At 45.7% G+C, this 15,964-nt stretch overlaps 1 protein-coding gene across 3 annotated transcripts in view; it reads right to left on the bottom strand.

Annotated features, from left to right (window-relative positions):
• OXSR1 (oxidative stress responsive kinase 1) overlaps positions 1 to 15,964 on the bottom strand; it is a 446,840-nt gene that overhangs the window by 256,761 nt on the left and 174,115 nt on the right. The gene's annotated exons all lie outside the window — the stretch shown is intronic.

The raw sequence follows: 15,964 nt of genomic DNA, 5'->3' as shown, positions 1-15,964 counted from the left end.
ATGAAGTACAGAACAGCTTTTCATAATATACAGAAGCATGTAGATACTAAAGGGACATTATGGAAATGCTAAATAAACTGGAAAGTCTTGAGCCTATTTTTGAAGGATTCTATAGTTGGGGCCTCTCGCACTGTCCGGGGAAGTGAGTTCCATAGAGTCGGAGCATGACTAAAAGCTCGACCCCCAGATGAATTACGGAGATTCTAGGCACTGCTAAAAGTCCTTCATCTATAGATCGCAGTAATCGAGCGGGGCAGTATGGGATCAGAAGCTGTTTCAGGTACCTTGGGCCCTGGCCATGTAGTGCTTTGAAACTCAGTAAGCCAATCTTGAAGATAATTCACCACTTTACAGGCAGCCAGTGAAAGGAGTAGAGGATGGGTGTTATGTGGCTAGAACGGGGCTGGTTGGTTAACAGCCTGGCAGCTGTGTTTTGCACCAGCTGTAAGCGGTGCAGTTCTTTTGCTGGGAGACCAAGGTAGAGGGCATTACAGTAGTCTAATCGAGATGATACAAATACATGTATGACTTTTGGCATATCATCTGAGGGAATTAAGTGCTTGATTCTGGCTATGTTCCTCAGGTGAAAGAATGAGGATTTGATTGTGGCTTATATCTGATGTAAGTGTCACACTGGATTTAGATACTACAAAAGTGTTGGAGGGTGGGGGAGGAGCGGAGATGGTGACGGTGCTGCTGGGCTGTGTAGCATACAGGACACTCAGCACAGCCACTGGGATTCGAGTCATGTTACCTGTAATTTATGTGCTGAGTGGTCAACTTCAGTGGGACTCACTGTGCTGTCTGCCTTTGCTGGTAACTGCACTCAGCACATAAATTACAGCCAACTCTGAGGTATGCCTATGAATGTATCCCTAAAGCAATATGATCAGCCTCCCCAGCCGCCACCGCAAGTCCAGGCACCTGCTACTCAGTCACTCTCCCCCCACAGCACATATGCAGTCTGTGGCGCTCACCTCCAGGCCGCAGCACATACGCCGCCACAGCCACACCTCGCCCCGTAGCACATACAGACATTGTAGCGCAGGGCTCGGCCTCTTCATGCTCTGCTCGTTCCCCGGGAAGCCTCTGCACGTGACCAGGAGGGGGGCCACTGCCAAGAGGACTGGTAAGGCTCCGCCTCACAGCTAAGAAGCGTTATTCATGTAATTCACAACCAGGGATTGGCTGCAGCAGACCGCGTCCCTGGGGACCCACCCATTTTACAAAAGCGAGTCCCTGGACCTCAGAACGGTGTAAAATATAAACTATAGCACGTATTTGCGAACACTGAAATGATAACTCACACCCAATCTCCTTTCTAAAGTGATATCCGTTATCGCGCATACTGCGCCCATAGTAATCAGGTTTAGCTGCGCAAAGGGTTAAGGCGCCTTGCTAATCCTCATCTGAAATGATGATACTACGCCCATCAGCAGAAACAGAACGGGTGTAATCCCACTAAAGAACAGTGTACTGTCAATAGAATGACATAGGCTCTCATGGGCCAATTCTGCTACTCAAATGAAGACTTGGTCAGTGTCAAATTTGGGGATACCCGTCATCGGTCATAAGTGGACGAGATCCAGCCACTTTGCCTAAGCTCCACACAGCCGGCTCACTTTCATACTCACACAAGCTAAAACCAGTCATCTTCTGCTCAACAATAACTGGACTATAGGGGTTATTCAGGTTTGTTAGCAAACCAAAAAAGCAAGCAACTGTGCAAAACCATGTGCACTGCAGGTGGGGCAGATGTAATATGAGCAGAGAGATTTAGATTTGGGTGGTTTGTGTTCAAACTGAACAGTAACACCCATCCAAATCTCTCTGCACATATTACATCTGCCCCACCTGCAGTGCAACAATGGTTTTGCACAGTTGCTTGCTTTTTTGGTTTGCTAACAAACCTGAATAACCCCCTATGTCCAGAGCATTATTAGGTATTGTGCTCATCTTGGAAACACTGCAGCATGTTTCACCCAAAATTCAAAGAATGTTAAACATACAAAGGCCCAGACTTATCAAGCGTTGGAGGGTAATAAATTGCACCGTGAAAAAGTACCAGCTAATCAGCTCCTAACTGCCATGTTACAGGGTGTGTTTGAAAAATGACAGTTATGAGCTGATTGGTTGGTACTTTATCACCGTGCAATTTATCACTGTCTAAGACTTGATAAATCTGGGCCAAAGATCCTACATTTTGGAACCTTAACATATAATTGTGCAATGCAATTAGAATTTTAGGTTTAGTTGCCCTTTAAGAAAGAAACTAGACCAGTAATACTGCTTTCAGACCGCAAATGCCGGGTCACACTTGGGATTTACATAGGTACATCCCGGGTGTGACCCGGCTAAGACCCCTTTCAGACGGGTGTCCCCGATCCAGTTATTGACGGTACCACGTCACGTGTGGAGGCTGCGCTTGGAGATGACATCATCTCCAAAGGCCGGCTCTTCCTATAGTGTGAACAGGTGTCGCATTGACCAAGATTACCGGTTAACACTGCACCGTGACCTGGATTGAATCCATATTCAACCCTTGCAATCCGAGTTGAAATACCAGGTTACTTGATCCAGATTATTTCAACTGGCCCCCTTCAGACTGCGCCACAACTCGGGTTGCTGTCTGTTCACATGCAATATCCCAGGTTATTGCCGACGGCCTGAAAGGGGTATAACCAAACCAAATGACTAGTGCATGATGAGGTATTATCACCAAATGAGGGCAACCAGAATTTCACAAATAGGGATAATGCAGTTAGCTTGCTTTTTGCACTACAGCCTAAGGGCCTAATTCAGGTTGTACCGCAAATCGCGATCCATCCGGAATTTTTGCGATCATCCAGTGGCCCGTATTAAATGCGTACGCCTCTGCCTCTCAATCAGGCAGAGACGTTTGAGGGGCGAGGGGGGAAATTTGCAACACATACTGAATAGGGTCCTAAATTCAGAGAGACACGTGTGAGGGTTCACCTTCAAGCAGTCTTCTGCCACCTGATACTTATTCCAGTGTCATCTGCTGATGTAACTATGTTTATTTACCCTGTACTTGTCCTATACTGTCATCAACTGTAAATTGCTGTTTTCCTGTTTGATTATATGTTTATGTATTCTGTAATTGGGCGCTGCAGAACCCTTGTGGCGCCATATAAATAAAGGATAATAATAATAATAATAATAATAATAATAATAATAATAATAATAATAATCTGCATCAGGGCTAAATGCCGGGAGTCAGCTATAATGCTGTATAAAATGTACAAGCAGCGTACAAGAAGTATGTTAGGTGAGGCAAAGCGCATTAGGCAGGGTCTGATATAAATGGTCAATTATCTCTGTAATGTGCTGCAGAATGTGTGAGCACTATATAAATAACTGGTAATAAATGAATCAGGCAAATACACTGATTGCGTAGCATTTTATAGACGACTGAGGCAGACAAAAATAAGAATTTACTTACCGATAATTCTATTTCTCGGAGTCCGTAGTGGATGCTGGGGTTCCTGAAAGGACCATGGGGAACAGCGGCTCCGCAGGAGACAGGGCACAAAAGTAAAGCTTTCCGATCAGGTGGTGTGCACTGGCTCCTCCCCCTATGACCCCCCTCCAAGCCAGCTAGGTACCGTGCCCGGACGAGCGTACACAATAAGGGAGGAATTTTGAATCCCGGGTAAGACTCATACCAGCCACACCAATCACACCGTACAACTTGTGATCTAAACCCAGTTAACAGTATGATAACAGCGGAGCCTCTGAAAAGATGGCTCACAACAATAATAACCCGATTTTTGTAACTATGTACAAGTATTGCAGATAATCCGCACTTGGGATGGGCGCCCAGCATCCACTACGGACTCCGAGAAATAGAATTATCGGTAAGTAAATTCTTATTTTCTCTATCGTCCTAGTGGATGCTGGGGTTCCTGAAAGGACCATGGGGATTATACCAAAGCTCCCAAACGGGCGGGAGAGTGCGGATGACTCTGCAGCACCGAATGAGAGAACTCCAGGTCCTCCTTAGCCAGGGTATCAAATTTTTAGAATTTAGCAAACGTGTTTGCCCCTGACCAAGTAGCTGCTCGGCAAAGTTGTAAAGCCGAGACCCCTCGGGCAGCCGCCCAAGATGAGCCCACCTTCCTTGTGGAATGGGCATTTACATATTTTGGCTGTGGCAGGCCTGCCACAGAATGTGCAAGCTGAATTGTATTACACATCCAACTAGCAATAGTCTGCTTAGAAGCAAGAGCACCCAGTTTGTTGGGTGCATACAGGATAACAGCAAGTCAGTTTTCCTGACTCCAGCCGTCCTGGAACATATTTTCAGGGCCCTGACAACATCTAGCAACTTGGAGTCCTCCAAGTCCCTAGTAGGTGCAAGGCACCACAATAAGCTGGTTCAGGTAAAACACTGACACCACCTTAGGGAGAGAACTGGGGACGAGTCCGCAGCTCTGCCCTGTCCGAATGGACAAACAGATATGGGCTTTTTTGAGAAAAAACCACCAATTTGACACTCGCCTGGTCCAGGCCAGGGCCAAGAGCATGGTCACTTTTCCTGTGAGATGCTTCAAATCCACAGATTTGACTGGTTTTAAACCAATGTGATTTGAGGAATCCCAGAACTACGTTGAGATCCCACAGTGCCACTGGAGGCACAAAAGGGGGTTGTATATGCAATACTCCCTTGACAACTTCTGGACTTCAGGAACTGAAGCCAATTCTTTCTGGAAGAAAATCGACAGGGCCGAAATTTGAACCTTAATGGACCCCAATTTGAGGCCCATAGACACTCCTGTTTGCAGGAAATGCAGGAAACGACCTAGTTGAAATTTCTTTGTGGGGCCTTCCTGGCCTCACACCACGCAACATATTTTCGCCACATGTGGTGATAATGTTGTGCGGTCACCTCCTTTCTGGCTTTGACCAGGGTAGGAATGACCTCTTCCGGAATGCCTTTTTCCCTTAGGATCCGGCTTTCCACCGCCATGCCGACAAACGCAGCTGCGGTAAGTCTTGGAACAGACATGGTACTTGCTGAAGCAAGTCCCTTCTTAGCGGCAGAGGCCATAAGACCTCTGTAAGCATCTCTTGAAGTTCCGGGTACCAAGTCCTTCTTGGCCAATCCGGAGCCATGAGTATAGTTCTTACTCCTCTACGTCTTATAATTCTCAGCACCTTAGGTATGAGAAGCAGAGGAGGGAACACATACACCGACTGGTACACCCACGGTGTTACCAGAACGTCCACAGCTATTGCCTGAGGGTCTCTTGACCTGGCGCAATACCTGTCCCGTTTTTTGTTCAGACGGGACGCCATCATGTCCACCTTTGGTATTTCCCAACGGTTTACAATCATGTGGAAAAAACTTCCCGATGAAGTTTCCACTCTCCCGGGTGGAGGTCGTGCCTGCTGAGGAAGTCTGCTTCCCAGTTTCCATTCCCGGGATGAAACACTGCTGACAGTGCTATCACATGATTTTCCGCCCAGCGAAAAGTCCTTGCAGTTTTTGCCATTGCCCTCCTGCTTCTTGTGTCGCCCTGTCTGTTTACGTGGGCGACTGCCGTGATGTTTTTCCCACTGGATAAATACCGGCTGACCCTGAAGCAGAGGTCTTGCTAAGCTTAGAGCATTATAAATTTACCCTTAGCTCCAGTATATTTATGTGGAGAAAAGTCTCCAGACTTGATCACACTCCCTGGAAATTTTTTCCCTGTGTGACTGCTCCCCAGCCTCTCGGGCTGGGCTCCGTGGTCACCAGCATCCAATCCTGAATGCCGAATCTGCGGCCCTCTAGAAGATGAGCACTCTATAACCACCACAGGAGAGACACCCTTGTCCTTGGATATAGGGTTATCCGCTGATGCATCTGAAGATGCGATCCGGGCCATTTGTCCAGCAGATCCCACTGAAAAGTTCTTGCGTGAAATCTGCCGAATGGAATTGCTTCGTAGGAAGCCACCATTTTTACCAGGACCCTTGTGCAATGATGCACTGTTTTTAGGAGGTTCCTGACTAACTCGGATAACTCCCTGGCTTTCTCTTCCGGGAGAAACACCTTTTTCTGGACTGTGTCCAGAATCATCCCTAGGCACAGCAGACGTGTCGTCGGATCAGCTGCGATTTTGGAATATTTAGAATCCACCCGTGCTGTTGTAGCAGTATCCGAGATAGTGCTACTCCGACCTCCAACTGTTCCCTGGACTATGCCCTTATCAGGAAATCGTCCAAGTAAGGGATACTTAAGACGCCTTTTCTTCGAAGAAGAATCATCATTTCGGCCATTACCTTGGTAAAGACCCGGGGTGCCGTGGACAATCCAAACGGCAGCGTCTGAAACTGACAGTGACAGTTCTGCACCACGAACCTGAGGTACCCTTAGTGAGAAGGGCAAATTTGGGACATAGAGGTAAGCATCCCTGATGTCCCGGGACACTATATAGTCCTCTTCTTCCTGGTTCGTTATCACTGCTCTGAGTGACTCCATCTTGATTTGAACCTTTGTAAGTGTTCAAAAAATTTTTTAGAATAAGTCTCACCTAGCCTTCTGGCTTCAGTACCACAATATAGTGTGGAATAATACCCCTTTTCTTGTAGTAGGAGGGGTAATTTAGTTATCACCTGCTGGGAATACAGCTTGTGAATTTTTTTCCATACTGCCTCCTTGTCGGAGGGAGACCTTGGTAAAGCAGACTTCAGGAGCCTGCGAAGGGGAAACGTCTCGACCTTCCAATCTGTACCCCTGGGATACTACTTGTAGGATCCAGGGGTCCTGTACGGTCTCAGCGCCATGCTGAGAACTTGTCAGAAGCGGTGGAACGCTTCTGTTCCTGGGAATGGGCTGCCTGCTGCAGTCTTCTTCCCTTTCCTCTATCCCTGGGCAGATATGATCTTATAGGGACGAGAGGACTGAGGCTGAAAAGACGGTGTCTTTTTCTGCAGAGATGTGACTTAGGGTAAAAAACGGTGGATTTTCCAGCAGTTGCCGTGGCCACCAGGTCCGATGGACCGACCCCAAATAACTCCTCTTCCTTTATACGGCAATACACCTTTGTGCCGTTTGGAATCTGCATCACCTGACCACTGTCGTGTCCATAACATCTTTTGGCAGTTATGGACATCGCATTTACTCATGATGCCAGAGTGCAAATATCCCTCTGTGCATCTCGCATATATAGAAATGCATCCTTTAAATGCTCTATAGTCAATAAAATACTGTCCCTGTCAAGGGTATCAATATTTTTAGTCAGGGAATCCGACCAAGCCACCCCAGCTCTGCACATCCAGGCTGAGGCGATCGCTGGTCGCAGTATAACACCAGTATGTGTGTATATACTTTTTATGATATTTTTCCAGCCTCCTGTCAGCTGGTCCTTGAGGACGGCCCTATCTATAGACGGTACCGCCACTTGTTTTGATAAGCGTGTGAGCGCCTTATCCACCTTAAGGGGTGTTTCCCAACGCGCCCTAACTTCTGGCGGGAAAGGGTATACCGCCCATAATTTTCTATCGGGGGGAACCCACACATCATCACACACTTTATTTAATTTATCTGATTCAGGAAAAACTATGGTAGTTTTTTCACATCCCACATAATACCCTCTTTTGTGGTACTTGTAGTATCAGAAATATGTAACACCTCCTTCATTGCCTTTAACGTGTGGCCCTAATAAGGAATACGTTTGTTTATTCACCGTCGACACTGGATTCAGTGTCCCTGTCTGTGTCTGTGTCGACCGACTAAAGTAAACGGGCGTTTTAAAACCCCTGACGGTGTTTTTGAGACGTCTGGACCGGTACTAATTGTTTGTCGGCCGTCTCATGTCGTCAACCGACCTTGCAGCGTGTTGACATTATCACGTAATTTCCTAAATAAGCCATCCATTCCGGTGTCGACTCCCTAGAGAGTGACATCACCATTACAGGCAATTGCTCCGCCTCCTCACCAACATCGTCCTCCTACATGTCGACACACACGTACCGACACACAGCACACACACAGGGAATGCTCTGATAGAGGACAGGACCCACTAGCCCTTTGGAGAGACAGAGGGAGAGTTTGCCAGCACACACCAAAAACGCTATAATTATATAGGGACAACCTTATATAAGTGTTTTCCCTTATAGCATCTTAATATATAAGCATATCGCCAAATTAGTGCCCCCCCTCTCTGTTTTAACCCTGTTTCTGTAGTGCAGTGCAGGGGAGAGCCTGGGAGCCTTCCCTCCAGCCTTTCTGTGAGGGAAAATGGCGCTGTGTGCTGAGGAGATAGGCCCCGCCCCTTTTTCGGCGGCCTCGTCTCCCGCTCTTAACGGATTCTGGCAGGGGTTAAATATCTCCATATAGCCTCCGGAGGCTATATGTGAGGTATTTTTAGCCAAAATAGGTATTCATTTGCCTCCCAGGGCGCCCCCCTCCCAGCGCCCTGCACCCTCAGTGACTGCCGTGTGAAGTGTGCTGAGAGGAAAATGGCGCACAGCTGCAGTGCTGTGCGCTACCTTTAGAAGACTGAGGAGTCTTCTGCCGCCGATTCTGGACCTCTTCTTACTTCAGCATCTGCAAGGGGGCCGGCGGCAAGGCTCCGGTGACCATCCAGGCTGTACCTGTGATCGTCCCTCTGGAGCTGATGTCCAGTAGCCAAGAAGCCAATCCATCCTGCACGCAGGTGAGTTCACTTCTTCTCCCCTCTGTATCTCGTTGCAGTGATCCTGTTGCCAGCAGGACTCACTGTAAAGTAAAAAACCTAAGCTAAACTTTCTCTAAGCAGCTCTTTAGGAGAGCCACCTAGAATTGCACCCTTCTCGGCCGGGCACAAAAATCTAACTGGCTTGGAGGGGGGTCATAGGGGGAGGAGCCAGTGCACACCACCTGATCGGAAAGCTTTACTTTTGTGCCCTGTCTCCTGCGGAGCCGCTGTTCCCCATGGTCCTTTCAGGAACCCCAGCATCCACTAGGACGATAGAGAAACAATGGTTACTAGGAGAAAGTTCCATCTTGGAGCTAGAAGGATGTTGTATGGAGCAGTTACTAATTTAGGGAAGAAATGCATCTAGTGACAACAGAAGAAATGTTAGGAGCCGGCAGCACTGGCCACCTGGGATTTCTCTGGCACTTACATAACAGATCATGCTTCACAATGACAGCATTACATTCAAGCATATATTATGCACCCCAAATTATACCAGCCAGTGGGTCCTCTATTACCGAATTATACCAGCCCGAGTCTCCACTGCATTGGTCAGGGGATTAGAACCTGCTTGTAGCATGGAGAGACCAAAGGTAGTCATTTATAAATCTGTGTTCTTACTGCAGAAAGCACAGAGGGGTATATTTACTAAAGGGAGGTACACACAGAGATATCCGTGTTTAAAATCTAAGCAATCTGACTAGATCGCTTAGATTTTAAGCACGGATCTGCCGTGTGTATGCCCCCAGCGATAGCGATGCGCGGCCCCGTGCATTGCTATCCCCGGTGCTAGATTGAGCCTGCATGCAGGCTCAATCTAGCGGGTCGCTCACTTCACCGTTGTGTAAAGCGAGCGGCCCCCCGTCCGTCCGTCCCCTCGCTCAGCACATCGCGCTGTGCTGAGTGGGGGAAGAGATGTGTGCTGAGCGGTCTGTGTTAGGATCGCTCAGCACACATCCCTCCCGTCAGTACTTGGACGAAGATAAAGTGCACAGTGATAAAGTATCAGCCAATCACCTCCTTACTTACATTTTTCAAACCCAGCCTATGACAGGGCAGTTAGGAGCTGTTTGGCAGGGAATTTATCTTTGTTGACTTTATCTCCATCCAAGGCTTAGTAAATAGGATCACTGATACAGCATTATCCACCACCATCCACTGATGGAAATAGAAACATAGAACATCACAGCAGATAAGAACCACTTGGCATATCTATTCAGCCCATGTACATACACACTAGGGTTTATTTTCTGTTGGGAGCCAATTAACTTACCAGTATATTTTTGGATTGTGGGAAGAAAACCGGAGTACCCAATGGAAACCCACACAAGCAGAAGGAGAATATACCAACTTTACAGTCAGGGCCATGGAGGGAATAGAACCCATGACCACAGTGCTGTGAGGCAGTAATGCTAACCATTGCACTATCGTGCTGACCAAGTGTCACATCTCAACAAGAGTTCAATCACACATAACATACCGTATATACTCGAGTATAAGCCGACTTTTTCAGCACTTTTTTTTGTGCTGAAAAAGCCACCTCGGCTTATACTCGAGTCAGTGACAGGCAGAGGCAGAGCAGTGTGAAGGAGGGACACGGAGCGCACAGCGCGCGCCTCTCCTGTGTCCCTCCTGCATCTCCGGCGGCAGCGGCGGTTCTATTAAAGGAAGTACCCGTTCGTGACCTCTGATCACGAACCGGCACTTCCTTTAATAGACCCGCCGCGGCTGCCGAAGATGCAGGAGGGACACAGGAGAGGCGCGCGCTGTGCGCTTCGTGTCCCTCCAGAAGACAGCGCGGGATCGACGGAGGGGTAAGTAACAGCACTGTGGGGCATATCTGGCACTTGGGGAGGGAGCATATCTGGCAGCATGAGGGGGCATATGTGGCAGCATGAGGGCACAACTGGCAGCATGAGGGCACAACTGGCAGCATTGAGGGACATATGTGGCAGCATGAGGGGCTTATCTGGCAGCATGAGGGACATATGTGGCAGCATGAGGGGCATATGTGGCAGCATGAGGGGCATATGTGGCAGCATGAGGGGCATATGTGGCAGCATGAGGGGCATATCTGGCACTGTGGGGCATATTTGGCACATCAGGCACTGTGGGGGCATATCTGGCAGTATGAGGACATATCTGGCACTGTGGGGGCATATCTGATTTATGAGGACATATCTGGCACTGTGGGGGCATATCTGGCAGTATAAGGGCATATCTGGCACTGTGGGGGCATATCTGGAAGTATGAGGGCGTATCTGGCACTGAGGGCTGTGTACGGCTAGAGCTGCATTTCCCACACTAGGCTTATACTCGAGTCAATAAGTTTTTGTGGTAGAATTAGGTGCCTCGGCTTATATTCGGGTCGACTTATACTCGAGTATATACGGTATATGGCATTCGTATGTTCTCTCTGTCTTTGCATGGGTTCTCCTGCAAGCTTTGGTTTACTCATACAGTCAAAAAACAGTGGTAGGTTAATTGGTTCCTGGCAAAATGGACCCCATAGGTTGTGTGCACTTGACAAGGAATTCCAAAGGTAAGCTCCATGGAGGCAGGGTCTTACATAAATAATTCAATATTCTCTGGAACTCACTGTATAATATGCTGTTCGACATATAAACAATAATAAATATTTAATATTCAGATTTAATGCTGGGTACACATTATGCCGATCGCTGAAGCGTTTATCCGATCAGTGAGACCACCTGTTACCCCGGATATACAGTGCAGCCAAAAAAGTATTCACAGCGCTTCACTTTTTCCACATTTTGTTATGTTACAGCCTTACTGCAAGATGGAATAAATTAATTTTCCCTCAAAATTCTACACACAATACCTTGTAATGACGTGAAAAGTTGTTGTTTTTTTTAGATTTTTGCAAATTTAGTAAAAAACTAAGAAATCACACGTACATAAGTATTCACAGCCTTTGCTCAATACTTTGTTGATGCACCTTTGGCAGCAATTACAGCCTCAAGTCTTTTTGAATATGATGCCACAAGCTTGGCACACCTATCTTTGGGCAGTTTCGCCCATTCCTCGTTGCAGCACCTCTCAAGCTCCATCAGGTTGGATGGGAAGCGTTGATGCACAGCCATTTCCAGATCTCTCCAGAGATGTTCAATCAGATTCAAGACTGGGCTCTGGCTGGGCCACTCAAGGACATTCACAGAGTTGTCCTGAAGCCACGCCTTTGATATCTTAGCTGTGTGCTTAGGGTCGTTGTCCTGCTGAAAGATGAACCGTCGCCCCAGTCTGAGGTCAAGAGCGCTCTGGAGCAGGTTTTCATCCAGGATGTCTCTGTACATTGCTACATTCATTTTTCCCTCTATCCTGACTAGTCTCCCAGTTCCTGCCGCTGAAAAACATCCCCACAACATGATGCTGCCACCAACATGCTTCACTGTAGGGATGGTATTGACCTGGTAATGAGCAGTGCCTGGTTTCCTCCAAAAGTCCTGTTTCCTGGCATTCACACCAAAGAGTTCAATCTTTGTCTCATCAGACCCGAGAATTTTGTTTCTCATTGTCTGAGAGTCCTTCAGGTGCATTTTGGCAAACTCCAGGCAGGCTGCCATGTGCCTTTTACTAAGGAGTGGCTTCCGTCTGGCCACTCTACCATACAAACCTGATTAGTGGATTCCTGCACAAATGGTTGTCCTTCTGGAAGGTTCTCCTCTCTCCACAGAGGAATGCTGTAGCTCTGACAGAGTGACCATCAGGCTCTTGGTCCCCTTCCTGACTAGGGCCCTTCTCTCCCGATCGTTCAGTTTAGACGGCCGGCCAGCTCTAGGAAGAGTCCTGGTGGTTCCAAACTTATTCCATTTACGGATGATGGGGGCCACTGTGCTTATTGGGACTTTCAAAGCAGCAGATACTTTTCTGTACCCTTCCCCAGATTTGTGCTTGGTTTGTGCTCAGACATGCACTGTCAAGTGTGGAACCTTATATAGAAGGTGTGTGCCTTTCCAAATCATGTCCAATCAACTGAATTTACCACAGGTGGACTCCAATTAAGCTGTAGGAACGTCTCAAGGATGATCAGTGGTAACAGGATGCATCTGAACTCAATTTTGAGCTTCATAGCAAAGGCTGTGAATACTTATGTACATGTGATTTCTTAGTTTTTTATTTTTAATACATTTGCAAAAATCTCAAAAAATCTTTTTCACGTTGTAATTACGGGGTAATGTGTGTAAAATTTTGAGGGGGAAAAGATGAATTTATTCAGTTTCGGAATAATGCTGTAACATAACAAAATACAGAAAAAGTGAAGCGCTGTGAATACTTTCCGGATGGACTGTAACTCTGGTTCTACATTCTTCTAGGACAGTGGTTCTTAAACTCTGTCCTCATGACCCCAAACAGGTCACGTTTTCCAGATCACCTAGCAGGTGCACAGGTGTATTCATTACTTACCGATACATTTTAAAAGATCCACAGGTGGAGCTAATTATTTCACTTGTCATTCTATGAGAACTGGAAAACGTGAACTGTTGGGGATCCAGAGGACCGAGTTTGAGAACCTGTGTTCTATAATATCGGCATCTTAAATATTAAACTGCACATAAGATTCGACTTCACAATCCAACCATTGCAGGAGCGTTTTAAGCTATTTATCAGCTAACGCTGATTGCTGTGTATCCAGCTTAAGTCATATCAAATATCTAGGATTTTGGAGTAAAGAAGACTATTTCTTAGGGGCACATTATTGATAGCTTGGTTTTATCACAAGTAATAGTTTACTTTTATCAATATTTAATTTAAGATAAGGTGACAGACAGGAATGGTTTAAAATTAAATTAAATGTCAATATACGTATGCATAGATAAGGGAAGGAGGAGGGGAAAAAAGGAATCAATCTTTCCTTATCTACAGTATGTAAAAAAATTATTTTGTGTGGTCTGTTTATTATAGGTGAGTATTTCTACCGAGTTTAGTTGGTATTTCCTCTTGTTTGGGTGCACAATAGGAACACAATCTTACATTGATAATTCATAATTATTCTCTCCATATGAGACGTTTTGATTCACCCATACTCATAGCACTCAAATTATGCATGAAGTCTGTTTCTCTTCTTTCCCCCCCAAAAAATCTAGAAAACTGTAGCAGACCATATCCAATTTTCACTATTTAATTCAACAAGTTTTTGTCTCTCCATAATCAGTGCAAAAGAAAACAATGTATCTTCTCACACATACATTTTAAGCACGGATGTAACCAATTTGTATGAAAAACAGTCTTTGTTAGTTTTCCAGTGTTTGGGAGCAAATTGTCAATTGTCATTTGCTCTCATCCATTACCAGATTTTCATTCCAGACAGCCAGATAATTGTATAGTGTATGCCCAACTTTAGCAGCACCACTACCTTGCGGATAAAGACAAATGGCATAAATGACCAATTATAAGCAGCATAGCCTCAGATACGTCTGCTTCAGTGTGTGGTATTCAATTATAAGCCACAGAGGACCGCAGGGTGGTTTGCAGGTGTAATGAACAGTATTTCACAGGGTAGGTATATAACGGTGATTATGTCAGGTCAACAGAAAAAGAAAAGAAAAAAAAAAGACCAGCGCACCTGCTTCTCCCACTTCTGCTGTCATAAATGTACAAGGGACGACAGATGAAAGAGCAGAGGGGATGGCTAAAGTGGAGAGACAGTCAGAAGCAGGCACTTCTACTGTCTGCTTATTCTCAGCTGTTGTGTCCTCATATCTGGAGATATTGCAGGACGCTTGTTGGGATTGCGGATGAGAAGGTGCCCTGAAAGTAAGTACCTGACCGGGAGAGTGTATGGCTGGGTGGGAGGGTTGTTTCAGTCAGAGATCTGAGCCTGGTCCAAGTTGGTTAATATAAACTTCCATACCTCCCACACGCCACACAGACCACATCTGGCTGACTGTAACCTGAGAGTAGTAACTTGTGCAGACTCTGTTTATGTCATATCAAATATCCAAATACTAGAAAGCAGACTCTCTCTGAAGGCTATCTGCACAGGTTTCCTTGAGTACATTCAATGATAGGTAAAAAGAAAAATATGATAGACATGCTACCTTGTCTCTGGTTGCAAACGGAAAACAATATTGAATACGTCTTTCCATGATTTGATGTTATATTTACTGGTTATTCTATTATGCACTTCACACAATACATTGTACTTACTTAAGCTAACAATGTAAACCCAGTCATGCTTTATTACAAAATAAAAAAGTTGGTGCATATATCTTGGACAATGGATGATTTATGCATTTTCTATTATTCCACTGATTGAACATGGCCAGCAGCAATCCAGTCCATATAGCCAATCATTTGACCAATTCCGAATGTATACATAAAAACACAAGAACACGGCACAGATAACAATATTTTGCTTATAGTTCAGCCACAGAACAAACATTATGCTATTCATTAGGTGTTGGTAAGTGGAGAAACGGGCTGTGTCTCTCCGCTCCCGCATAGGGAATGGCAGATGACCTGCTGCACCGTAAAATGAATCCGGTCAGTGTAAATGCAAGTGTATATCTCGTGTTCAAGTAGTCTGTGCAGATTATATTATATATCAGGACCGCAAATGTCAGGAGCCAAGTGTCCAAAAGAATCATAACTTTGGTTAATACCAATTTAATTGCTACACAAAAGGACAGATGATTTCACGTCACACCACTTGCATAGAATGACAAATGATGAACACGAACAGTGCCTGTATATGGAAAGTTATTTTAGCATATAAGTGAAATGAATATCTGTACAACATATCCTTATGTTTGAAAAGTAGTGAAGTACCACAAGTAACATACAACCTGAGCAGTTATGTCACATCATGCGACACATTGTGACAGTGCGACATGATGGATAATATCAACATTATATCCCTCATTCTGTTTAAAACATGTACACTTATTCCAAACACTCATACCATCCTTCTTGTAATCTTCCAAAACACAAACTACATAAGTTAACATAAAGGATGCCATATCTGTATGATGGCTGGCCGTCAGAAACAGTGTATACTCCAGCTGCGGTTGGACTGCATATTCCAGCATGCCCTACTACAGTTTTGCTATTTGCCCATGCTAAAACTGTTGTAGGGCATGCTGGAATGTGTAGTTCAACAACAGCTGGAGTGCCAAAGGTTCCCTATTACTGGTGTATACTATGGCCTTTTATATGAAGCTGCTGAGATAACTCAGGTAAGTATTGTAACACAGGGGTCTATTTACTAAGCATTGTATGGAGATAAAGTCGACGGAGATAAAGTACCAGTTAATCAA

Source organism: Pseudophryne corroboree, chromosome 5 (assembly GCF_028390025.1).
Source record: "Pseudophryne corroboree isolate aPseCor3 chromosome 5, aPseCor3.hap2, whole genome shotgun sequence".
NCBI classification, from domain to species: Eukaryota; Metazoa; Chordata; class Amphibia; order Anura; family Myobatrachidae; genus Pseudophryne; species Pseudophryne corroboree.
This window is presented reverse-complemented; position numbering and strand designations above follow the sequence as displayed.